Source organism: Rissa tridactyla, chromosome 27, assembly GCF_028500815.1.
Source record: "Rissa tridactyla isolate bRisTri1 chromosome 27, bRisTri1.patW.cur.20221130, whole genome shotgun sequence".
Taxonomy (NCBI): Eukaryota; Metazoa; Chordata; class Aves; order Charadriiformes; family Laridae; genus Rissa; species Rissa tridactyla.
Genome location: NC_071492.1, coordinates 1,877,220 through 1,902,899, shown reverse-complemented (window position 1 = coordinate 1,902,899; position 25,680 = coordinate 1,877,220). Strand labels below are relative to the sequence as shown.

Here is a 25,680-nt window from a genome sequence, read left to right as displayed (position 1 = left end):
CCGTGGCTGATGTCACCCACACAATTTTGGGGTTTTCGAGAATGGGGCGGCCTGCACGGCACAAGGTTTGCTGGCGTCAGATGGGATTCACCTTTCTGAAAGGGGGAAGAGGGTCTTTGCTCCCGAGTGAGCAGAGCTCATTGACAGAGCCTTAAACTAGGCTTGAAAGGGGAGGGGGGCAATATCAGGCTTGCCTGTGACAGGCAGTGGGACAACAGCCCAAGGCAGAGGGTTGGGGTGCTAGTGCGGGCCCTCAGCCTGTTGCTCTGACACGTGCTGGCAACACTGGAGGACGCTTGAAGTCTTCCAGAGATGAGGGAATGGCTCCTGAGGTAATGGGGGGGAGCCAAAGGGGGAGGAGTCAAGAGGGGAGGAGAAAAGAGGGGAACAGCAGTGAATAGCTCAAAGGAATTAAGGTGTGTTCCTCTAAGAAGGTGACATGGCTGACAGACCAGCTAAAGTGCCTCGACACCAATGCATGCAGCACGGGCAAGAAACAGGAGGAGCTGGCAGCCACCGCGCTGCTGGAAAGCTGACACCTAGTTGCCATTACTGAAACCTGGTGGGACGAATCCCATGACTGGAGTGTGACTGTCCATGGCCAGCAACAGGGGAGGAAGAGGGGGCAGAGGGGCTGCCCTCTGGGTCAAGAAACGGGTAGAGTGTGAAGAGCTGTCTCTGAAGAATAGCCAAGAGCAGGTTGAAAGCTTACGGGTAAGAATTAGAGAGCCAGGCAACAAAGGGAGCCTAGGGGTTGGTGTCTACTCCAGGCTGCCCGATCAAGGGGAGCCTATTGACGAAGCCTTCTTGCTCCAGCTACAGCAGCAGGCATCGCGCTCACAGGTTCTCATCCTGCCGGGGGACTTCCGCCACCCCGACAGCTGCTGGAAAAGCAGCACGGCAAGCTAGAGGCAATCCAGGAGACTCCCAGAGCCGAGTGCCTTGAAGATAACTTCTTAAGCCAGGTCACAGACAGCCCCACCAGAGGAGTGGCCATACTGGACCTGAAGGGCACCAACGCAAATGAGCTAATGGGTGACATCCATGGGATGATGTGAGGCAGCCTGGGCTGCGGTGGTCGGGCGCTGGTGGAGTTCACAGTCCTGAGGGGTGTGGGCGTCAGGGGGAAGAGTAAAGTCAGGACCCTGAATCTCACGAAAGCAAACTTCCAGCTCTTCAAAGTGCTGGTCAATAGGACCTTCCGGGACACTGATGAAAATCTAGTTCCTATCAAACTGATAGAAATGGCACTTGCAGATTTGCATGAGGGACGTGTAAGTACAGGGAACATGGACTACAAATTCACACCAGTGCGCACGTATGAGTTCAAAAGTTTTAAGCAAAGTCTTAACTGTCAGTAACGCTGAGTTTATTTAGAGAAAAAAAATCCCTTCTGTCCACACTTCCACCCTTCCTTGCCCAGCAAGACTACCACGTGCTGCCTCCTGCTCTGCAGGTCATGGGCAACCCATTTCAGAACGGCCTCGAACACGGCCTCTTCTTTCACAGGGAGCTCATCCCTCTCCAGCAGGCGTTCCAGCTCATTGAAGGAGAGTGCCAGAAAGTCTGTGGACACCTTGGTCACCTCCTCGAAGTGACGCAGGATGAACTCGTGGGCTGCTTCTCGCAGGTCAGGACAGTAGTAGTAGCCGGTGAATCTCCACATGCCGATGCAATTTTCCAAGCACAGCTGGGATTTTAAGAACTCGCAGCACAGTCTGACGATGTCCAAGACATTGAACTGGTCTGCCGCGATTAGCAAACTTTCAACATTGTCATCCGTGACCGGCACTGTCCCAGTGTAGGCGTATTCCATAAGGAGCCTCATCATTTGTGAGGAAGTGCCTCACACACACAGCGGCCTTGCTGTGTGACATCCTGACCCCATTATCCCCTGTGCCTCCTTCCCCGGGCACCAATTTGGGCACTAGCAGTAGCCATGCTGGGAGGCCGTGGAGTTTTATGAAGGAATGTTTTACTAGCCGCTTGTTTTAAGAAGGAGCCACAGGGCGAGCGGGCACCTTGCTTCAACAAGAAGAGCAGAGAATAACAGTGTGTGGGGAAGGAAAGCCTCCCGCCTGGCAGCAGAGCAGCCAGGCTGGCCACGCTCCCAGCCCTGCACCGTATCTGGGGCTTCGCCAGACACCACTTCCAGCGCTGCTGTTCCATCTGAGCTTGTGGATGAATTTTGGTGTCCAGGGAGGTACCAGGACTAGGGGGAACTGCTGGAGGAGAGTTGGAGTGCCGAGGGAAGCGCTGTAGATACGCGAAGGCACAGAGCAGGAAATACTGTTTGGCCCCATCCCCTCCTCCTTCAAGCACTCACCTGAAGTACGGACTGCAGCTAGAGAAGATCATCTTGTGAGCATTGAATTCAATGCCGTCCACGCTGATGATCCCATCACCCAGCTTCCCTTCTGGGCAAAGCCCATGGAAGGTGGTGCAAGCCACAGCACTCATCTTCCTCTCCCTGGGTGAGGAGGAGTATGCGGTGCGAGCCAAGCTGTCACCCACCTCGATGCCTGAGGCACTGGGAGATGCTTCTCTCTGGGGTGCTTACAGCACTTTGTCCTTGCCCTCCCTCCAACATCAGAGTGGAACCCCTGCCTGTCCGGTGGCTCTGGAACGTGCCCCATAATGACATCACAGGTGTGGGGGGGACCAGGACCGGCCGTGAGCCCCTCCACAGCCCCTCTGTGGGGCCGAGGTCTGGGTCCCCGTGATCCATGTTGCCGTGGGGCGGAGCCATGGGGTCCCTGGACTCTGTGGACTTCCACACAGGAGAGGAAATAAAAGATGGACACAGCACTAGGCACCATCTATAAAAGACTCCAAGCTTTTAAAAGAAAGCAAAGAAGGGAAAAGAGACATTTGGGAAACAGGAAAACAGACAGAGAAAGCAAGCTTTCGAAACAAGTAGCAGCGTCTACTGCTCATTGTAACACTTTGTTGGCATGACCATCTACCCTAGCTAGAAAAGAAAAATTCTTGCCAGCCTCGCGTTGGAAGCTTGGTACCTGAAAAACACTTGTGTTTAACAGAAGCTCTCTCAAGAGCTAGCGGTTTGACGCAGCAACACTACCAGGGTCAAGGCCCACATCTCCTCAGAGCACAAGTCAGTTTTGCAAAGCCAGCCAGAAAGCTGAATGGAACCTAAAAGTGCAAACCGCCTCTTTCCACCAATGCCAGTAAAAACGCCACAAATACAGCAGTATTGGAAGTTTTGTTGGAAATGCAGGAACTGCAACAAAATCCTAATCGTCTTCCCATTTAGTAGTTGCATTTTCAATCCCATACAATAAGAAAAAATGCAAGGCCATTGGCAGTCTCCATAAAAGACACAATTCTAGCAGATAGGACCACATAGGAAGACATGTAGAGCTCAATACAACTTGGGGGGGTTCCCATGGGTCCTTTGGGATTCCCTATGAGGGATATTGAGGGTTTTTTGGGTCCTGTGGGTGAGATTTATAGAATCATAGAAAGGTTTGGGTTGGAAGCAACCCTGAAGATCAACTAGTTAAAACCCCCTGCCCTAGGCAGGGACATCTCCCACTTGAGGCTACCCCGTTTTCAGAGGTTACCCCAGGGAATCCGTTACCCCTTGTCCTATCATTACACTCCCTGATGAAGACAGCCTCCCCAACCTTCCTGTAGGCCCCCTTTATGGACTGGAAGACTGCTATAAGGTCTCCTCTGGGATTCTCTTCTCCAGGCTGAACAACGCCAACTCTCTCAGCCTGTCTGAATTACTTTTTCTATTAAATTTGTTTCTCTTTCAGCCCTCCTGTTTCCGTGTTTTTTTCCCCATTCCCTTTCCCAGCTGGGGTGGGGACATCGGGTGATGGACTCCTTGTCTAAACGACAAGAAACTGGGGGATGTGCGGAGGTGGCGTGCTCCAACATCTGCTCCGGCAGGCTTGCCTAGAGCAGGTTGCCCAGGACCATGTCCTGCTGAGGCTCAGCTCTCTCCTAGGAGCTGCGCCATGCGGTCAGAGTCAGGGCAAGACGTAGGCAGGGCTCGGTGGCCAGCAAGGGCTAAAAGTCCTTATGCAGCCACCGTCCCCTGCGGCTTGCTGTCCCCTGCGGCCAGCCGTCCTCCTGGCACGCTGCTTGTGGGGCAGTTTCCTCAGCCCCCGCCAGCTCATGGCAATGCGAGGGATTCCCTTCCACGCTGGGCACCATAAATGCCTCAGCTCACCCAAAAAGCTTTGGAAGCGGCTCCAAGAGCAGCCAGAGTGCTGAGGCTCTCGTGCATCCCAGTGGGATAGAGGGGATGCCCCCAGCGTGATGGAGGAGGAAGGGGGAGCCCTCTCCCCCTGGGAGGGAACGATTTTGCTCACAGGCTGGTGTGGCTGAAGCCTGGCCGGCAGCTCAGCGCCACACAGCCGCTCCCTCGCTCCTGCGCAGTGGGGTGCAGGGGGAGCATCGGAAGCGGGAAAGGGACAAAACTGGTGGATTAGAAACAAGGCGAGTGGAAAAGAGAGCCCAAGGAATACAAGGGATGCAAGAGAAAGCAATTGCTGACCAGCAAGCCAGCGATGCCCAGCCAGGCCCCGAGCAAGGGCAGCCCCTGCCAACATTCACCCCACACACACAGTTTCATTGCTGAGCACAGTGTGGTAGGGTGTGGGATATCCCTTTGGGCAGTTGGCGTCAGATGTCCCCTCTCTGTCCCCTCCCAGCCTCTTGGGCACCACCAGCATGCTCACTGGCTTGCAGTCTGAGGAGCAGAAAAGCCCTCGGTGCCACGCAAGCGCTGCAAGAACTAGCGCACCCCGGGGCTCTCCGGGCTCTTTTCAGCACAGCTGCAAAACAGAGCCCCGCACGAGCTGCTGGGAAGAATTCTCATCGTTAAGCTCGAGAGACGCTCAAGGTTCAGGACTTGTTTGGCACCCTTTTAGAACCTTCCTGGCCTTCACTCGCCTGTGGCAGCGCTTGAGGCTGCTCTCGGTTCTGCCAGTCCCCCTGGGGCATGAGGGTCCCAGCCAGACCAGCCTCCACACAGGCCAGGCCCTGCAGACCTGGGCAAAAGGCCCGAGCAGAGAAGAGCTTCCCTTGGGGCGAGAGGATCTGCTGGCCTCAGCTGGCAGAGGAGGAGCTCAGGCAACACTTCAGCATCCAGAGAATCACTGGAGATCATAAAATCATAGAATCATACAATCTTCATGGTTGGAAAGGACCTTTGAGATCATCGAGTCCAACCATACACACACCAAAAAAAACCCCAAAAAACCAACCTACAATCTCTGCCACTAGAGCATGCCCTGAAGTGCCAAATCTAGACGTTTCTTAAATACCTGTAGGGATGGGGACTCAACGGCCTCCCTGGGCAGGCTGTTCCAGTGCCTGACCACTCTTGCAGTAAAGTCATTCTTCCTGATATCTAATCTAAACCTCCCCTGCCGCAGCTTCGGACCATTTCCTCTGGTTCTGTCATTATTCACCTGGGAGAAGAGGCCAACACCCACCTCTCTACACCCTCCTTTCAGGGAGTTGTAGAAGGCAATGAGGTCTCCCCTCAGCCTCCTCTTCTCCAAGCTAAACATGCCCAGCTCCCTCAGCCTCTCCTCATATGCCCTGGTCTCCAGACCCCTCACCAGCCTGGTAGCTCTCCTCTGGACACGCTCCAGCACCTCAATGTCCCTCTTGTACAGAGGGGCCCAGAACTGAACACAGCACTCGAGGTGAGGCCTCACCAGTGCCGAGTACAGAGGCACCATCACTTCCCTACTCCTGCTGGCCACGCTGTTCCTGATACAAGCCAGAATGCTGTTGGCCTTCTTGGCCACCTGGGCACACTGCTGGCTCATGTTAAGCTGGCTGTCCACCAGCACCCCCAGGTCCTTTTCTGCTGGGCAGCTTTCCAGCCACTCTGCCCCAAGCCTGTAGCGTTGCTTGGGGTTGTTGTGACCGAAATGCAGGACCCGGCACTTGGCCTTATTAAAGCTCCTACAGTTGGCCTTGGCCCATGGATCCAGCCTGTCCAGGTCCCTCTGTAGAGCCTTCCTACCCTCCAGCAGATCAACACTCCCACCTAGTTTGGTGTCATCTGCAAACTTACTGAGGGTGCACTCAATCCCCTCATCTACATCATTGATAAAGATATTAAACAAAACCGGCCCCAAAACTGAGCCCTGAGGGACACCACTGGTGACCGGCCGCCAAGAGGATTTCACCCCATTAATCACAACTCTCTGGGCACGGCCATCCAGCCAGGTTTTAACCCAGCAAAGAGTACAGTTGTCTATTCCATGATTCACCAGCTTCTCCAGGAGAATGTTGTGGGGGACGGTGTCAAAGGCCTTGCCAAAGTCCAGACAGACAACGTCCACCGCCTTCCCCGCAGCCAGAAGGCAGGTCACATGGTCATAGAAAGAGATCAGGTTTGTTAAGCAGGACCTCCCTTTCCTAAACCCCTGCTGGCTGGCCCCGATCCCTTGGCTACCCTGCATTTGCTGTGAGACCTCACTCAAGATGATCCTCTCCATGATCTTTCCTGGTACCGAGGTCAGGCTGACAGGCCTGTAGTTCCCCGGATCCTCCTTCCAACTCTTCTTGTAGATGAGCGTCACATTAGCCACCCGCCAGTCATCTGGCACCTCCCCTGTTGACCAAGACTGTTGATAAATGATGGAGAGAGGCTTGGTGAGCTCTCCCGCCAGCTCCCTGAGTACTCTTGGGTGAATCCCATCTGGCCCCGTAGACTTATGTGCATCTAGGTGCAGAAGCAGATCACTGACTACTTCCTCCTGGGTTATGGTTGGGTTGTTCTGCTCTCCATCCTTATCCTCCAGCTCAGGAGGCTGAGCACCCTGGGGATAGCTGGTCTGACTATTGAAGACAGAGGCAAAGAAGGCATTAAGTATCTCAGCCTTCTCCTCATCCTTGGTTGCAGCTTCCCCCCCCGCATCCAGTAAGGGATGGAGATTCTCCCTGGCTCTCTTTTTGTTGATGTATTTATAAAAACTTTTTCTGTTGTCCTGTCTTCGTCGTCCTCTTCATCCTCTTTGTCATTGAGGTTTATAATCAGGGGAGGGTGAATTGGTAATAAAATATTCTCTTGATTTCTGAGTGATTCTTGATGATGGGCTGGATGCATCATCCGTTCTTGTACACCCTGTTGCAATGGGGCCTCTGCAGATAAGAACAGTACATTTATTTTATTAGGAGGGAACAAGAATATCATGTCCAAGTTCAGACCAGCAGGTATAGTTTTTAAATCATTATCATGTTGAAGCAATCATTAAATAGACAGATTGCGCCTTTTAGGAAAAATCTTCTGTGAAGGCTGACAAAAGAGCATCCACCAGCTACAGAGAGGAGGAAAAATGATGGGTACTCGCTCCTTTGAATGGACAGATGAGGCACTGCTGAATAAAGCCTTTTGGAAAGAGGATCATTTTGATCATTCTACACTATTTGAAAAAAGCTGTCTGTCTCTTCCATGTGGTGGATAGATTAATCTGAGGCAGAAACCTTCTTTTTTCCAAGCCCTTTTAAGATATTTACAACACAGGGAAACGTGATTAGTAATAGCTGGGCTGAAGTAAGTAGGCGAGTATAAGACCCCACCTGCGAAACTATTTTAAACATGCTGAATAATAGGCAGGCCTCTGTCACTCCTCATGGCATCAATTTTGAAGAAGTTAGTAATGCTAAGCACAGGATTACCTTTTTTTAGCTTGTAGATATTTTTTTCTATCAATTTTCTGCATCACAACTCTCTTTACTAAGTACAAAATGTAGATTTTGAGAAAGAATATGAAGTTCATTAAAGTAATTCACACTGAAGTTCAAAGAAAATCAGAAAAAAATTTTCCTTAGGAATTTATACCTACCCATAATATTTGCAACAAAACTATTTCAGTATGGGGGTGGCATTTTCTGAGAGCCAGGAAACACAATGGACTGAAAATAAAAATGATGAAAAATGGTGAGTCTATTTGTATTGTTTGAGCTGACCAATTTGCAGCTATAGATACAATCAGGATTCTGTGCATTATATTAAAAATATCAGAGTTGGGTATGTTTTTAAAGAAATTAGATGAAGCATGGGCATTGTCTTTTATTCCAGTTGCTGTTATTCTTGTGCATCTCTTGCTTGCCTACGAGGAGCATGTGTATCATAGTAAACCCATTTTAACAACACGCCGGCAGAACAGATTTGTTGTATCACATGCCAGAGAAAGCACTTTAACTTGATAGAGCCTTTTTTCAGTGTCCAAAATAGGGTATTATTGGTTCCTGGCAGTGTAAGCCAAATCAAACTTAGATTAGCTGAACAAGATTTCTAACTATTAAAATGAATAAATGCACTTCTAATATTTACAATATTATTTTGGAGCATGCGGACTTTGAATTTATACATACTGCAGTATAAAGAAAAAGGCTTGGGTCCATTTTCTCATTGGACGTTGCTCTTCTACAGCACGCCCTTGTCCACAGTGCCTCTTGGACGTAGTCTCTGACTCACACCAGACCCAAAAGCGTGGTGCTTGGTGTGTACGACAGCACAAAGTACCAGGCGCCGATGCTCTGGGGGTGGGAACTGCACTACAAGCAGTATGGACACTCGCAGGAAGGGCACTCAAGCTCTTGCCTTGGTCCTCTGTGATTAGTTCGGCTCAACATGCCCAGGTACGACAGGATACCTTATCCTGGGGGAATTTCAGGAACGCAAGGTGTTTGCTTCTGACTAGTGGTCTTTCTGGGCTTCTCTTACAACATCTGTCTACAGCTCTGGAGATAAGTCCCAGGAACAACTCTGGTTTAGTCCACTTGTTCATGCGTCTATGACAAGTCATGCTGACTTGCTCTCACTCTGGCTTCCGCCCGATTTCTGACATGTGTCTTGGTTCCCTGCCCTGGACTCTTACCCTGTCCCAGGTTGGACTCTTGGTAAACAAGAGCTCCTCTTAGAAAGGACTGAGGAAAAAAACCCAATTTATAACATGGTGGTTTTTTCCATAAATACTCTGATTTTCAGATATCGTACTGCCTTGTACGCTGTTACTCTACTTAATAGCTTGCATCCAATGTTCTAGCCTGAAAACTGTATTCAAAACGATGAACTGGAAATACACCTGCACACACAGCACTGTAATCTGATGTTTTCTATACAAGGGGGGGTCTCATCCACCTAACACGTTGTGCTCTATCAACAATATCTGTTGATAGAGCCCTACCAATCTCCTCCCCGCTCCACACACGCTACTTTTCATTTCTCTGAAATGGTTACCTGCCTGCTCACCACTTTTGACTACTGGAGAGATGTAATCTAGCAAATACCCAGGTAAAGCACCACTTTTGCTCTGCGGATCTTAGCAACCTAAATTGCCATTTGTGACTTTATCTTTCATGTCACTGATAGTAAAGATGATCTGTAACATGAACGCTAAAAAAAATTCATATGGCAACCCTATTCAAATGCCACTACAGTTCCTTTCTTTGCCTTCAACTTGCTGGGATAGCAGATCATACCTGGTGGATTTGCCATGCTACATTTCTTGACCTTGATGCATACGAGGTAAGCGTGGGCAGTAAGCATCAGAAGGACATTTTCCTGTATTTACTTACTCTCATGAACAACTTGTTGAGAAAATATTTTTACTCACTGTTACTAGGTGGCAAAAAAAGTCCATTAATATAACAAGGATTGCTATGATGGAAGGCACAACTGATCCTCTTGCAGCCTAAAGGTTGTCTCTCCCAGAAACAGGAGATGTTGCTATACTTTTACTGCAGGAGAAAACAGTTTTCAGATATTGCAAGTACAACAATAAAAACAGACTAAATGGTGACATGGACAGGGGGATTGAGTGCACCCTCAGCCAATTGGTCGATGACACCAAGCTGTGTGGCACGGTTAACATGCTGGAGGGAAGGGACGCCATCTAGAGGGAGCTGGACAGGCTGGAGAGGTGGGCCCGTGCAAACCTCATGTAGTTCAACCAGGCCAAGTGCAAGGTCCTGCAGCTGGGTCACAGCCATCCCAAGCACAAATCCAGACTGGGTGGAGAATGGCCGAAGAGCAGCCCTGAGGAGAAGGACTTGGGGGTGCTGGTGGACAAGAAGCTCAATATGAGCCAGCAATGTGAGCTCGCAGCCCAGAAAGCCAACTGCATCCTGGGCGGCATCAAAAGAAAAGTGTCCAGCAGGTTGAAGGAGGTAATTCTTCCCCTCTACTCCACTCTGCTGAGGCCCCATCTGGAGTACTGCGTCCAACTTTGGAGTCCTCAGTACAGGAAGGACAAGGACCTGTTGGAACGGGTCCAGCGGAGGGCCACCAAAATGATAAGGGGACTGGAGCACCTCTGCTGTGAGGACAGGCTGAGAGAGTTGGGGGGGTTCAGCCTGGAGAAGAGAAGGCTCTGGGAAGACCTTATAGCAGCCTTCCGGTACCTGAAGGGGCTCCAGGAGAGATGGGGAGGGATTCTTTATGAGGGAGTGTAGCAATAGGACGAGGGGTAATGATTTTAAACTGAAAGAGGAGAAATTTAGATTAGATATTTGGAAGAAATTCCTTACTCTGAGGGCAGTGAGACACCGGCCCAGGTTGCTTAGAGAATCTGTGGCTGCCCCGTCCCTGGAGGTGTTCAAAGCCAGGTTGGACGGGGCTTGGAGCAGCCTGGGCTGGTGGGAGGTGTCCCTGCCCAGGGCAGGGGGGTTGGAACTGGGTGATCTTTAAGGTCCCTTCCAGTCCAAACCATTCTATGATCCTATGATTAATACATGGTGTACTGCTGTGAACACAGCCAAGAGGTTTCTTCACAGTGACAGAATCTGCACCTGGAACTCCCCTGAGGAAAATGACCTTGTGGGTTAGTCACACTAGATTCCCATGCCCTAGTAGTTGCCTTAAATGAGAATTGCCTCTTTTAAAACTTTTCGGTTTTAATTAATGGGGGAGATGATTCAGTAGTCCAGGTATAACAGTACAGCAACAAATATAAACTCGGGTTTATATCCTGGATATGAAAGACATCCCAGCTGAGAGCTGTAAATGCCAGTTTGCCGGTTATTTCTTAATGAGTTTTGGAGTAATGTTTTAGAGGAAAACAAAGTCACACTTGAAAATATTTGAATAGTTGAAGGCAAGTTTCACCCAGTTCCAGACATTATCAGATGGGTCGAGGAGCAGCATCTGAAAAACATGCTACTTTTGGACCATAGTCAGTATGACTGGGCCATCCTCTGAGACATGGTGGGGTCTGGAGCCAAAGCCCATTGCCCAGGCATTAACACCTAAATCCCTAGTGCTGAGATGGAGGCAATAACAAAGAGCCCTACACTCAACCCTGGATCTTCACCAGGTGGAATATAAATATTTCTTTGAAGAATAAACCCATTTTGAAGGACTTTGTTTTAGATAACTGATTTTGCAGAAAGTCAGGTAGTCGCTGTAAGCAGAAATTACAAACATGGTCTATTTATTCAGAATCAATATAATGTCAGTTGAATAAGAAAGTCATGAGTGATCTTTATGCACGGTTTTTAACTTGTGTGTTCCTTAATATCTGAGCCCAGTTCATGGGAGAAATTTTCCATAGTTTAGATGACCGTTAGCTCTTCTCACTGCTTCCAAAAATCAGATATTTGACCTACAGATGCTGCCATAACCAGGCAGCATGACATACCAACTTCTAACTTTACATAATAAACCTCCCTTTCAATACGGATATATCAAGTACATCAAGGATACAAATCACTCTAAAATCTACAGCACTTAGCTTTGCGTCGGGGGGATAAAAATGGAAATAGTGGTCATTCCCAGTTGCAGCCATTTTCAGCTCTTGTGCCTCACCTCTTGCTTCCAACCTCCACTCGCTTAATACCAACAGAACATACATTAAAATGTTAAAGCTATCAACATTGAGGCAAATTGTATTCTTATCCAGTAGTTTTCTTTCAAAAAGTACACCTTCAGAACCTTAGTTCTGCTTCTTTTTTCAAACAAAACTCCAACTGGCAGCGAAATACACTCAAACGAAGGAGGTGGTACCTGCTCCGGGCTTGTTGAACCGACGAGGGCAGTTGCCAGCCACTATAGGTTCCATAGTTGCCAGCCGCTCCTCCAGCTTGTGAGATCAGCGACATGGTGCTTTGGGACCTGTCCGGCTTGAATATCTTCCTTTGTCTCCATCACTTCAGAATGTAGTACGGAAATTCTGACCCTTTCAAAGAATCTCCCATTCTGCCGCTTCCTTGATGTAAAATGGAAAAAACCAAATGGCGGGGCTTAGATAGTACCCAGCTTCTTTCCATGGGAACTGTGGTCTTTGATAACACAAAGACAGGCCTTGTTCTTTGACTGTTTTTTAACCAAAATCCTTGTGCCCAGTGTGTTTCTTACTGTACCTCTGTCTTTGGATGGAGAAACGTGCTGCTTCCTGTTAGTACACTGTTCACCGTTAACTGCTCACATGGGTCACCCTCGTTACACGGGTTTCCTTGCTTTTTCTTGCTTCCATGATGTCCACTGCCACAGCTCAAGCAGAAAGAACAGTCTACACTTGTGTCCCTAATTAACACCTCCCTTCTCATTCAGGTCCCAGGCTGCCCTGAACAAAAATAGGGGGGAAATTAAGTTTCAGTCCTGGAAAACAGTCAAGCATACTGTTATCCCCGGGACATGGGGTCGCGGGTACAACACTGAGTGACATCAGTGACTTGGAGATGAACACTTCGGAGCACTGATAGACCAAAACCTGGGAACTTAGGAGTAAAGCAGAAAAGGAAGCACAGAAAGGAAAAGGAGAAGCGACCTTAAAATAGAAGGATGCCATCCCTCAAAGAGTACTAAGGGTACAGATGAAGCCAAAGAGAAGGGAGGCAGATACAAGGCAGAATTCAAGAGAGAGGACTAGAAGGTCATGTGACTGGTGGTTCCTTGGGGAAAAAAAAGAACAAAACCCACAACCACTGGACTGGATGGACTAATCACCTGTACTGTATGCCATGGCTCTGCCAGTGGAAAGGGTGGCAGACGTGTACATGAAAAGCAGGTGCCAGCGACTCCATGGGCACAAACAGTACAAGGCTGGCTCAGCAGTGGTGACACCCAAGCTGGGGAAGAAGTATGAAGGCGTTGAAATGACTCGAAGTGTTCTCGTCTCACTAGGAGCCTATCAGCTTGCTTGTAACTCGAGTATCAGCGGATGGCCCGAAGACTAACTGCAAAGGAAAATACCGCATGCCTGACCACTTGGACTTTGGCACTCGAATAAAGTGATTTCGACAGGGATGACTTCAACTAAGTGCAGAATGAAACTGCTAACTGGGATCAAGGTGGAGAGCACTGGCAAGAGCTGTGAACAGACAAACGATGTGAAAAGGCTCCCACAGTTGCATAAGCCCAACAACTGACTGGGGCACACAGGGGAGGGAAAGCTCAGGAAAGCGTGGGTAACGACTGCCAGTGGGCACGAGCAGCCAGAGTAGGAAAGTGCTAACACTGCCAAGAGCTATGCAAACAAGGGCTCTTTGTAGCTGTACAGCTGTGCCTAAATGAGGTAGGTATGGTCAGGAAGAATGAATTCTGTATTTGGTTTGCGTGGCAAGGTTTTGGTAGTGTGGGGGCTACAGGAGCGGCTTCTGTGAGAAGCTGCTTAAGCTTCCCCCATGTCTGATAGAGCTCCAGGACGGACCCACTGCTGGCCAAGGCTGAGCCCATCAGCAACAGTGGTAGTGCCGCTGTGACATTATATTTAAGAAGGGGAAAAAACTGTTAGGCCACAGCAGCTGGAGAGAAGATTGAGAAAACGTGAGAGAAGCAGCCCTGCAGACAGTAAGGGACCCCACGCTGGAGCAGGGGAAGGCTGTGAGGATGAAGGAGTGGCAGAGACAAGGTGTGACGAACTGCACTTTAGTGCATCAGGCTGGTTTACCCCTGGAGAGCTGCAACTGTCTGTAAGCAAGTTTGTCATTAGAGAATTTGCTGTAGGTAAAATAAAGGCTAAGGATGCTTGGAGAAAAGTAGAGATGCCCTCACTGGAGAGCTTACTTTCACTGTGGAAAAGTCATCCATTTCCTCTAATGTTCATGACTCAGTTACTGGACTGTATTAGTTTTAGTTTAGGTGGTTGTTCAAGATGGGATTATGAGATGTAAATGTATGCATGAATGCTGTTCCAACCACTTTCCCTTGACACTGTGAATTGATATTGCAGGCATCATGAGGTGGTTTGTACTCTAATGGGTAGAGAGCTCCGTTAATAAAAATACACTTAATACACAGCCTTCACGTTAGCCTTTTTCGGCTCATTTATGATTGTCTTTAGGCCATTTGATTCTCTGAAGAAGATTCCAAAACATCCATTGCCTTTTCAGCTGATGCAGGAACCTTCTATAAATCAGGTCTTTAAGAAGGAGGGACGAGGCCGAGGTAATTATTTCATTCTATAGTTACCCAGCCATACCAAGCCTGTCTCTGTGAATTTCAGCAGACGTCGGCTGAAAGGTCAGTGCTGAAGGGACATAAACCATTAAGGCCAGTAATCTACCCCTTCAGAAAGGAAAGGTGAGCAGCACTGATGGTGCTAAAGGATCGGGCTACAATTTACGACTCAGAATTTTTAGCTGATTCATGATGGGCTTAGTGTAGGTTTTGTGTGTGTTATTTAAGACTGGTGGTCAGAAAAATAAGAGCATGTGTGGTCTCTAGAGAGCGAAAATCACAGCAATTACACGACCGGGCCGCAGCGGGAGCAGAGGCTGCAGCCCCCGACACAAGATGGCCGCAAGGAGCCCGGTGCCGGGACTACAGCTCCCAGCGTGCCCCGGGGCGCCCCTTCCCGCCCTCTGACCCCCGCAGGAACCAGGGCCACCTCCCCGGGGCTGCCGCGGCCCAGGGCCAGGCCCCGGAGCCCCGGTGGAGCCGGGAGGAGGAGGGCGGAGAGGGAGAGAGCGGCGGAGAGGGGTGGGAAGGGACAGAGGGACAACGGGGAGAGCATGGGGGAGCTGGGCAGGGAGTGGAGGGAGGAGAAATCCCGGTGAGGAGCAGGGGGAGAGCGGGAAAGAGATGGAGGGCAGGGGACAGGGTCAGGACGAGGAGGCGGAGAAGGACAGAACAGCGACGGCCTCCAGGGCTGAGGTGAGGGAAGAGCAAAAGGGGACGGGGAGTGGGATGGAGGCCCAGAGGGAAGAGGGTGAGCTGGTTCTCTTGGAGGCCACCACAGCAGCCTTCCTCTGTCCCTGGTTTTGGTGAGATGTGGAGCAGTGCAGAGATGTTTCTCGGGCATCCAGGCCTGAGGAGGGTTTCCCAGTGCCCCCGTGAGAGATCTTGCTCCCAGGAAGCACCTCGCCATAATGCCGAGGCCGTATCCGCCCCCCTGGAGCTGGGTACAGCTGCTCTGAGGGGTCTCACAGGGAGGACAGGGTCATCTGACACAGAAGTGATGAGCTGAAGCCCGGTGGCCATGGCTGGCCAGCTCAAAGTCTCCGAGAGCCTCAGCCTTTCTCCCCAGGAGTGTTTAACCCAGGTTTTACTGTTATGTACAGGGTCGGGGTGTGTTGGCCCTGGCTTCCAGGGGTTATGTTATTTTTACGTTATCTCATGTTCTGCATGGTCTTTTTTTGTGGAGAGTCCTCTTTTTCAGCTTGTTTACCATTTTAGGGCTTAGACAGGGGTCTTTGTTTTGTGTACAATGTTTTGTCTGTGGGGTTTTTTTTCCGTTTTGGTGGATTGTGTTGTGTTTTCCATCTTGAAACCATCATTTCTGGTCCAGTGTGTCCACTGCAGGTGGGGCAGTGCCACTTCTGGTGCAGTCCGACTCGTTTCTGACTTCTGGCCCATAAGCACTAGTTTTTACACAGTTGATTTCCATGCTCTACAGGGTATGATTACCTCAGTAAACTGCTGATTTTATCCCCCTGGAAGCTCTGGGGCCATCCTATCTATGGGCCAGGCTGGATTGAAAACCCAACAAACCACCTGAAAAAAAGGTTTAAACGATTCCTGTATTCACTGGAAGATTGCAAAGTTTAGTGAAGATTTCTTCCCTTCCTTTTGGCTATGTAAGTTATCCAGTTGGAAGAATGCCTCTAATCTAACACAGTATATGTCAGTGATCCTTCTCCAATTTTTTGATGTCACTCTTAACTTTACTTTGAGAGAGCTTTAAACCAGAATCAGTGCTGGATGGGGATACCAACAGGATTGCAGTAGGTAAGCCGAGGGCTGTCAGGGATCGTGGGAGGGTGGCAGTGCTAGTGGGAACATTTATGCTGTTCCTGGGAGCACAGAGGGCTCAGGAGCGTATCTGAAATGCTTGTACACCAACGCACGCAGTATGAGAAACAAGCAGGGTGAACTGGAAGTATTTGTCGGCTCCCAGAGCTATGATATTTGTTTTAGTGAGACTTGGTGGAATGAGTTCCACAACTGGGGTGCTGCGACAGAGGGCTACAGGCTGTTCAGGAAGGCTGGAAAGGGCAGGCAAGGTGGAGGTGTTGCAGTGGACGTAAGGGAGAGGTTTGGTCGTACAGCCCTTACAGTCAGTAATGATGTAGTTGACAGCCTCTGGATAAGGATTTGAGGAATGGAAAACAAAAGAGATGTTGTAATGGGTGTCTACTACTGATCACCCAGCCAGGATGTAAGCACTGGTGAGTTATTCTGTTGGCAATGAGGAGAAATTTCTGGATCAGTAGCCCTTGTCCTTATGGGAGATTTCAACTTTCCAGATATCAACTGGGAATATCATACTGCTGTGACAATCAAGTCTTGGAAATTCTTGAAGTTTGTAGGAGATACCTTCTTGTCACAGGTACTCAGTGAGCCAACTAGGAAAGATGCCCTCCTAGACTTGCTAGTTGTGAATGGAGAAGGACTCATGGGGGATGTGATGGTAAGCGGTTGCCTTGTCCACAGTGATCATGAAATGGTTGAATTTAAAATTTTCAGCGTAATAAGACTGGACTTCAGGAGAGCAAACTTTAAGCTATTCAGGGAGCTGGAAATCTGTTTCTGAGGGCTTAGGAGTCCGTGAGTGCTGGTCAGTCTTTGACAACTACCTTTTAGAAGCACAGGAACAGGCGATTCCACTGTGCCGTTAAGTCAAGCAATCGGGGCAGAAGACCAGCTCGGCTGAACAGAGAACTCATGGAGCTCAAGAAGAAAAAGAAACTTTATGGTCTCTGTAAGCAAGGTCAGGATTCGTGGGAAGATTACCAAGCTGTGGTTCGTATATGCAGGGAGAAGACATGAAAAGCCAAAGCTCAATTAGAGTTGAAACTGGCCACTGTTGTTTCAGATAACAAGGAGGTCTTTCTTAAGTATGTTAATAGCAAGAGGAGGTCTAAAGGAAATATTGGACTGATACTTGTTGAAGATGGTCTAACAGGGATGAAGAAAAAGCAGAGGCATTCAATACATTTTTTGCCTCAGTCTTTAATAGTACTTGATAGACCTCGGGCTGCCCAGTCCCGTGAGTCGGAGGGACAGGAGTTGTGGGAACAGTGACTTTCCATTTGTGGATGCTGAAATTGTCAGGGATCAGCTGTATCAGGTTAATGTTCACAAGTCCATGGGGCCTGATGGGATTCATCCCAAGAGCACTGAAGGAATTAGTGGATCTCATGCCAGGACCCCTCTCAATCATCTACCAACAGTCTGGGGAGTCTGGGGAGGTCCCCGCTGACTGGAAGCTAGCCGCTGTTATTTCGATCTGCAAAAAGGGCATGAGAGAAGACCCAGAGAACTACGTACCTGTGAGCCTAACCTCAGTCCCTGGAAAAATTATGGAGAAGATTATACTGGATACTACTGAAAGGCATTTAAAGAATAATGCAATCATCAGGCACAGTCCACATGGGTTCACAAAGAGAAAGTGCTGCCTAAGTAATTTGATATCCTTCTATGATAAGGTCACCCACCTCATGGATGAAGGGAAGGCGGTGGATGTAGTTTTTCTGGATTTTAGTAAGGCTTTTGGTACTGTTCCTCACAGCATCCTTCTGGACAAGTTGTCCAGCTGCAGGATGAGTGGGTTCATGGTGTGCTGGGTGAAGAACTGGCTGGGCGGCAGAGCTCAAAGGGTTGTAGTCAATGGGACTACATCTGGCTGGTATCTGGTCACCGGTGACATTCCTTAGGGTTCAATTCTAGAACCAGTGCTGTTCAATGAGCTGGATGCAGGACTGGAATGCACCATTAGCAAGTTTGCTGATGATGCTGAACTGGGAGGTGCTGTTGACTCTCTTGAGGGACAAAGATGCCTTGTAGAGGGATCTAGATAGATCGTAGCATTGGGCAATGGTTGATGGGATGAAATTTAACAAGTCAAAATGCCGGCTTTTGCACCTAGGGCGGAATAACACCAGGCACAAGTATAAATAGGGAGAGCAGCCCTGCAGAAAGGAATCTGGGGTGCTGGTTGCCAGGAGGCTCAACAGGTGTCAGCAGTGTGCCCTAGCAGCCAAAAGGGCAAACCACATCCTGGGGTGCATCAAACGGAGTAGAACCAGCTGGTCAAGAGAGGGGATTGTCCCACTGTATTCAGCATTGGTGCGGCCTCACCTGGAGCACTGTGTGAAGCTCTGGGCCCCGCCATTTAAGAAGGATGTGAAGGTCCTTGAGTATGTCCAGAGGAGGGCAACAAAGCAGGTGATACAGCTGGAAGGTATGTCCTCTGAGGAGTCTGGGTTTGTCTAGTTTGGACAGAAGGAGGCTGAGGGGTGACCTCATCACTCTCTACTGCTTCCTGAGGAGGGGTTGTGGAGAGGGAGGTGCCAAGCTCTTCTCCCTGGGATCCAGTGATAGGACACGTGTGAATGGTTCAGAGCCGCTCCAGGAGAGGTTCAGGCTGGACATCAGGAAGCATTTCTTTACCGAAAGGGTGGTCGAACACTGGAACAGGCTTCCAGAACAGGTCAATACCCCAAGCCTGTCAGTGTTTAAAAGGCATCTGGACAATATCCTTAAAAACATGCTTTAATTTTGGTCAGCCTTGAATTGATCAGGCAGTTGGACCAGATGATCGTTGTAGGTTCCTTCCGTCTGAAATAGTCTAGTCTATTCTATTCTACTTGTCTTGCTCTAGTTTGAATATAATGTTGGCTATTTAGGTAGGTATTTTTTATTCTTAGGTAGTTTTGAACTTTTTAAACTACTTAAAGGCTACTAAGCTTCTTTAAACCCTCCTAATTGTAGACTATTTGAGCATGCCGGATATTGGCGCTTGTACAAGGTAACCGGGACTACTGTCTGTAAAATAAGGTTTAGATCAATGGTGTTTTAATGCTTGCATTGAAAGATGATCAAAATGTAAAACTAGCTAACAGTTTTCCTGAACTAAATGTCACATTTATATGTCTAGAACTTGTTTGGAATGTTGAAGAGGATTTCAGGCCTGTTCCAGACACCTGGATTCCAGCAAAGGACATAGAGTTGTCTAACAGCAGTTCTTTGCCCAGTGAAAACGGATATATGCCAGGTGCCTACAACGCAGCACAGGTGAAATAGAGGGGAGGGGGGTCCATCTTTGAAGTGAATTAAAAGTAGTTCCAGAGTTAAAAGTAGTAGTTAACATATTCGGAGAACAAATGGAATGTCGTTCATTCACTATGCAGAAAGGCTTTGATCTTCTGACACATTGAAAATAATTGTAGTTTGCTGCACGGACGTTACAGGGTTTCAGCTAGAGGCAGAGTTGTCACGTTTGCACTCCTCTGACGTGTCTCTGAGATGTGGCACAGTTTTTCTTGTTACTCATTCTGCTTGTAGTTAGCTGTGGGTTGCTTTTTTTATAATGCATACAAAGCTTAATTCTTTTTTTAAAAAAAATCATTTATTGTAATGTTGGCTTATAGAATAAGTATTGTTAATAAGAATGTGATTTTTGATTAATTAGCAAGTCTATATTATTTCTGAAGCTGTGGAGGACACCTTGTTTCTGTTTTGCCTTTTGTCCTTCATTGTCACTCATGTTATTCAGATAATTGATTAACGTTTATAAGCACCCTAATGCAGAGGATCCTACAATTAAAGCACACACATCCCCACCCCACGAAGTTGGGAACTATTGGGCTACTATATCAAAATCTCTGGTATTATTTCTTTTAACTGATATTATTTCTTTTTTATTTTAGCTCCGTCGCCATCATCTTGATTTATGCTGGCCACTCGCAGAGACGTACTTGAATTCTCAGCCTGTTGTAACTTCTTTTAGTAGAACTAAATACGACCATGACTTTGAACCAAAGAATTTGTTTCACCATTTTTCAAACTTGTATGGTCAAAGACTTGACAGACTCAAAGATATCAAGTTTGGTGCTTGAAATGATTTTTCTCTTGTAAGTTGTGTCCTCGCACTTGTGTCTACCGCAGAACTCTTTACAAATAATCTTATGGTTTAGGCAGCAGCCTCGGTACTGTATGATTTTAAGTTTTTCCTAAATGACTGATTTTATATAACGAGAGATCTGACATCCAGAGCAGAGCTCTAGCTTCCAGCATGTTTGTTTTCAGTTCTGAAAATTCCTTAACTTTTGAACTAATTTCTGGGAACTGTTATAATTAAGTGTAGAATGTTGTCTAACACTGGCTGGTCCTAATAGCTTATCTAATTAATGCAATCAACTTTAAAAGTCCCATAGGTTGCACTTCTATAAATATGATTATTATGACACTGTTGCAGGTAGGATTCAGATTTAGGATCTAGTTGTTTCTTGACAATAAAGGACATATTTCAGGTGGGACCGGAATTGATCCTGAGATTTGATGCTTTTTTTAAACGTTGTAACAGTTTCCTTTGGGGGAAAACTTTTCACTGTGTTAAGTGGTAAGCTGCAGCATTATCCTATTACTTGAAAACCTAATTAAGCCGTATCCCACAGGTACTTCCACTATTTTGGGACAAAAAGAGTAAATAATCGAAAGTATACTAGTTCTGTTTTGGAGATCCTTCGTAATTAGAGAGAGACGTGACTCGGCTTAGTAATACCCATTTTCAGACTTCATTTCAATTAGGACACTTCATCAAGGGCATGTTAAGTAAGATGACACATAAATAATAAAGGTGAGAATGCATGATCATATGAGTTAGCTTTATTTCATCTGTGCTATAAAAGTATACACCCAGCTATATAAAATTATACAAAATGAAAAATCGTTTATCTCCAAAAATACCATTAGTTTGGCTGAAATGCTATAACTTTATTTTCATTTCTTTGTCCTTGGATTTTCTCAAATTGAGGTAAAAATAACTAGGGATGTAAGAACAGACATCCAGCACACTGGCCCCAAGCCCATAATTAAGAAGTATGATAGCACGAGATAGCAAGAACAAATTACACATTCTTATTGATCTGGAACTTTGCATACTTAGCACATTTTAAGAGTTTCTCAACTCTTAGGATAAGTCCAAGGTTTCGACTTCACCTGACACCCGTGTATTACCTTAATTACTGTTCTGAACTAAAATATAACATTGCAAAGCAGTTGAGAGAGGTAAAACTCAATTTTATTTTGGCTGGCGTATATAAATACTGACCATAATGTGTTGACTAATCCAGTTCTGCTCTTTTAGGTATGTGCTGAACTCTTACAACTTTAGTAGACTTGTATCGTTCTGAGATAAAAACAGAAAAATAAATCAGTATTATGTAACTGCCCCAGAATTTATTTTTGTATCAATACTGACGATACTAAACACTAGCCCAATCAACAGAAATGTTGCCTGGACTGTCCACTTGAACACTAAACCCTTCAGAAAACTGCTTTAATCTCTCTTCTAAGACAGTATTTTTTTTTTCACTTTTTCACTGTAATTATATTTCAGATCCTCAGTTTCTTCAAAAAAGTTTTGAAGAAAAGAAAGCAAAGTTTTCTAGTTCCCAGCTTTTTTGTTTCTTCATAATAAAAAGAATGAAGGAGTACCACCTTTATCCAGAACTTAGGAAATACACACCAACAACAGCTTTTTTTGCATTTTTCTTAAGAGGCTGAATGATGAGAGAATAAGCATGTTCTCTAGAGACACAAAAATTAAAAAATTTACCCATGAACAGCATATTCACTAACAACAAAATAGACTTCATGAACATAATGTTTAGAAATTTACTTTGTCATTAAGTATTAGTTTAGATATTGAAAAGCTTGCTCTAGCTAACCATAATTGTTCTCATTATCTTGCCTAGGATGATTCATGCAACTCACCTTTAATTGCTGTTTTTCCAACTCTGAGGCTTTCAGCTGTGTCTGGAGGTCAGTGACTTCTGTCATCAACTTGTCTTTTTCATCCTTTCAGAATGTCCTGCAAAAATGATGATAATTTGTTATGAAATTTAAGGTAATGAAAATCAATGATGTGAATAATCTTCTTGCAGCAAATCTGCATCTCCTGAAAGCTAGAACAGTTAAAGTGTCTAAACCCAATTGGGATCAACAACCAGCAAAAGTTCCAGTCATCTGGGCTTTTCTTTAGTTCTTGTACAAATTAGGTGGTGGTGTCTAGTTCCTGTGATTGAATGCAGTACTCCGATGGCCAGTCTGAGAAATACAACATGTACAGTTTCTCTGAATTAAATGCAGGGAATTTGGATATAACACAATACGAGGATCTTGTTAATTATATGAATAATTTCAAGAGGGTTAGTTTCTTCTCTGCCCCAGGGAGAACTGGGCAGAGAAGAACCTCATGAGGTTCAACAAGGACAAGTGTAGGGTCCTGCACCTGGGGAGGAAGAATTTCAGGCACCAGTATAGGTTAGGGGTGGACCTGCTGGAAAGCAGCTCTGAAGAAAAGGATCTGGGGGTCTTGGTAGACAGTAAATTATCCATGAGCCAGCAATGTGCCCTTGTCACCAAGAAGGCCAGTGGAATTGTGGGCTGCACAGGGAAGAGTGTGGCCAGCAGGTCAAGGGAGGTCATTCTCCCCCTCTGCTCTGCACTGGTGAGGCCACAACTGGAATACTGTGTCCAGTTCTGGGCTCCCCAGTTCAGGAGAGACAGGGAACTACTGGAGAGAGTCCAGTGTAGGGCGACAAAGATGACTGAGGGACTGGAGCATCTCCCTTAGGAGAAAAGGCTGAGAGAGCTGGGACTCTTTAGCCTGGAGAAGAGAAGGCTGAGGGGAGACCTTATTAATGTTCACAAGTGTGTAGAGGGTGGGTTTAAGGAGGATGGAGCCAGACACTTTTCAGTGGTTCCCAGTAACAGGACGAGGGGTAACAGGCACAGGCTGGAACATAGGAAGTTCCGATCAAATATGAGAAAAAAACTTCTTTACGGTGAGAGTGACAGTGCACTGGAACAGGCTGCCCAGGGAGGTTCTGGAGTCCCCTTCTCTGTAGATTTTCAAGACTTGCTTGGATGCAGTCCTGAGTAACATGCTCCAGGCAATCCTGCTTTGGCAGGATTAGTTGGTTGGACTAGATTATCTCTAGAGGTCCCTTCCAACCCTGAAAATTCCATGATTCCGTGATTCCAAGACATCAGGGAAAAAAGACAGCCTGGCTGAACAGAGAGATACGGTTACAACTCAGGGAAAAAAGGAGAGTTTATGGTCTTTGGTAGAAGGCCACTCAGGAAGGCTACAAGGATGTTGTAAGGCTATGTAGGGAGAAAATTAGCAGGGTCAAAGCCCAACTAGAACTTAAGCTGAATTTGGATGTTAAGAACAATAAGAAAAGTTCCTATAAACACATTAGTAACAAAAGGAGGACTCGGGAGAATCTCCATCCTTTATCCGATGAAGGCAGTAACATAGTGACAAAGGATGAGGAAAAGGCTGAGGTACTTAGTGCCTTCTTTGACTCCTTCTTTAGTAGTACAGTGGGTTGTTCCCTGAGTACCCAGACCCCTGAGCTTGTAGACAGGGGCAGGGAGCAGAACGAAGCTGCCATAATCCAAAGGGAGATGGTGAGGGACCTGCTCCAACAGCTAGACATACACAAGTCTATGGGGCTAGGTGGCCTCCACGCGAGGGTACTGAAGGAGCTGGCAGAAGTACTCACCGAGCCACTTTCCATCATTTACCAGCATTCCTGGTGAACCGTGGAGGTCCCAGTTGACTGGAGATTAGAAAATGTGATGCCCATCCACAAGAAAGGACGGAAGGAAGATTTGGGGAAGTACAGGCCTGTCAGTCTGACCTCAGTGCCTGGGAAGGTCATGGAACAGATCATGCTGAGTGCCATTATGTGGCACATGAAGGACAACCAGGTGATCAGGCCCAGTCAGCATGGGTTCATGAAAGGCAGGTCCTGCCTGACAAACCTGATCTCCTTCTATGTCAGGGTGACCCGCTTGGTGGATGAAGGAAAGGCTGTGGATGTTGTTTCCCTGGAGGCTAGTAAAGCTTTGACACTGTTTCCCACAGCATTCTCCTGGAGAAACTGGCTGCCCATGGCTTGGACAGGTGTACGCTTTGCTGGGTAAAAACCAGGGCGATGGCCAGGCCCAACGAGTGGTGGTGAATGGAATTCAATCCAGTTGGCAGCTGGTCACAAGTGGTGTTCCCAGCTCTCCAGACACTCTTCCCCCAGCCTGTATCGCTGCATGGGGTTGTTGTGACCCAGGTGCGGGACCTGGCACTTGGCCTTGAGGAACCTCATACCATTGGCCTCGGCCCATCGGTACAGCCTGCCCAGATCTGCCTCTGGAGCCATCCTACCCTCAAGCAGGTCGACAATCCCACCCAACCTGGTGTCGTCTGCAAACTTACTGAGGGTGCACTCAATCCCCTCGTCCAAATCATTGATAAAGACATTAAAGAGAACTGGCCCGATACCGAGCCCTGGGGAACACCACTTGTGACCAGCTGCCAACTGGATTGAATTCCATTCACCACCACTCGTTGGGCCTGGCCATCGCCCTGGTTTTTACCCAGCAAAGCGGGGTAACCTCCAGTGAACTGGGACCTCCCCGGTTCACCAGGACTGCTGGTAAATGATGGAAAGTCACTCGGTGAGTACTTCTGCCAGCTCCTTCAGTACCCTCGCGTGGAGGCCACCTAGCCCCATAGACTTGTGTATGTCTAGCTGTTGGAGCAGGTCCCTCACCATCTCCCTTTGGATTATGGCAGCTTCGTTCTGCTCCCTGCCCATGTCTACAAGCTCAGGTGTCTGGGTACTCAGGGAACAACCCACTGTACTACTAAAGAAGGAGTCAAAGAAGGCACTAAGTACCTCAGCCTTTTCCTCATCCTTTGTCACTATGTTACTGCCTTCATTGGATAAAGGATGGAGATTCTCCCGAGTCCTCCTTTTGTTACTAATGTATTTATAGGAACTTTTCTTATTGTTCTTAACATCCAAATTCAGCTTAAGTTCTAGTTGGGCTTTGGCCCTGCTAATTTTCTCCCTACATAGCCTTACAACATTCTTGTAGCCTTCCTGAGTGGCCTTCTTCCAAAGACCATAAACTCTCCTTTTTTCCCTGAGTTGTAACCGTATGTCTCTGTTCAGCCAGGCTGTCTTTTTTCCCTGATGTCTCATTTTACATCACATGGGGACAGCCTGCTCCTGCACCTTTAAGACTTTCGTCTTGAAAAATGTCCAGCCTTCCTGGACTCCTTTGCCCTTCAGGACTGCCTGCCAAGTGGCTCTGTCAAGCAGCCTCCTGGAAAGACCAAAGTCTGCCCTCTGGAAGTCGATGGTGGCAGTTCTGCTGACCACCCTCCTTGCTCCTCTGAGAATTGAAAATAATTTCATGGTCACTATGCCCAAGATGGCCTC

The 25,680-nt window shown here is 47.5% G+C and overlaps 1 pseudogene; it reads right to left on the bottom strand.

Moving 5' to 3' along the window:
• Positions 1-837: 837 nt before the first annotated feature.
• On the bottom strand, positions 838-2,962 carry LOC128901618 (kelch-like protein 10; annotated as a pseudogene).
• Between the last annotated feature and the right edge of the window lie 22,718 nt (positions 2,963-25,680).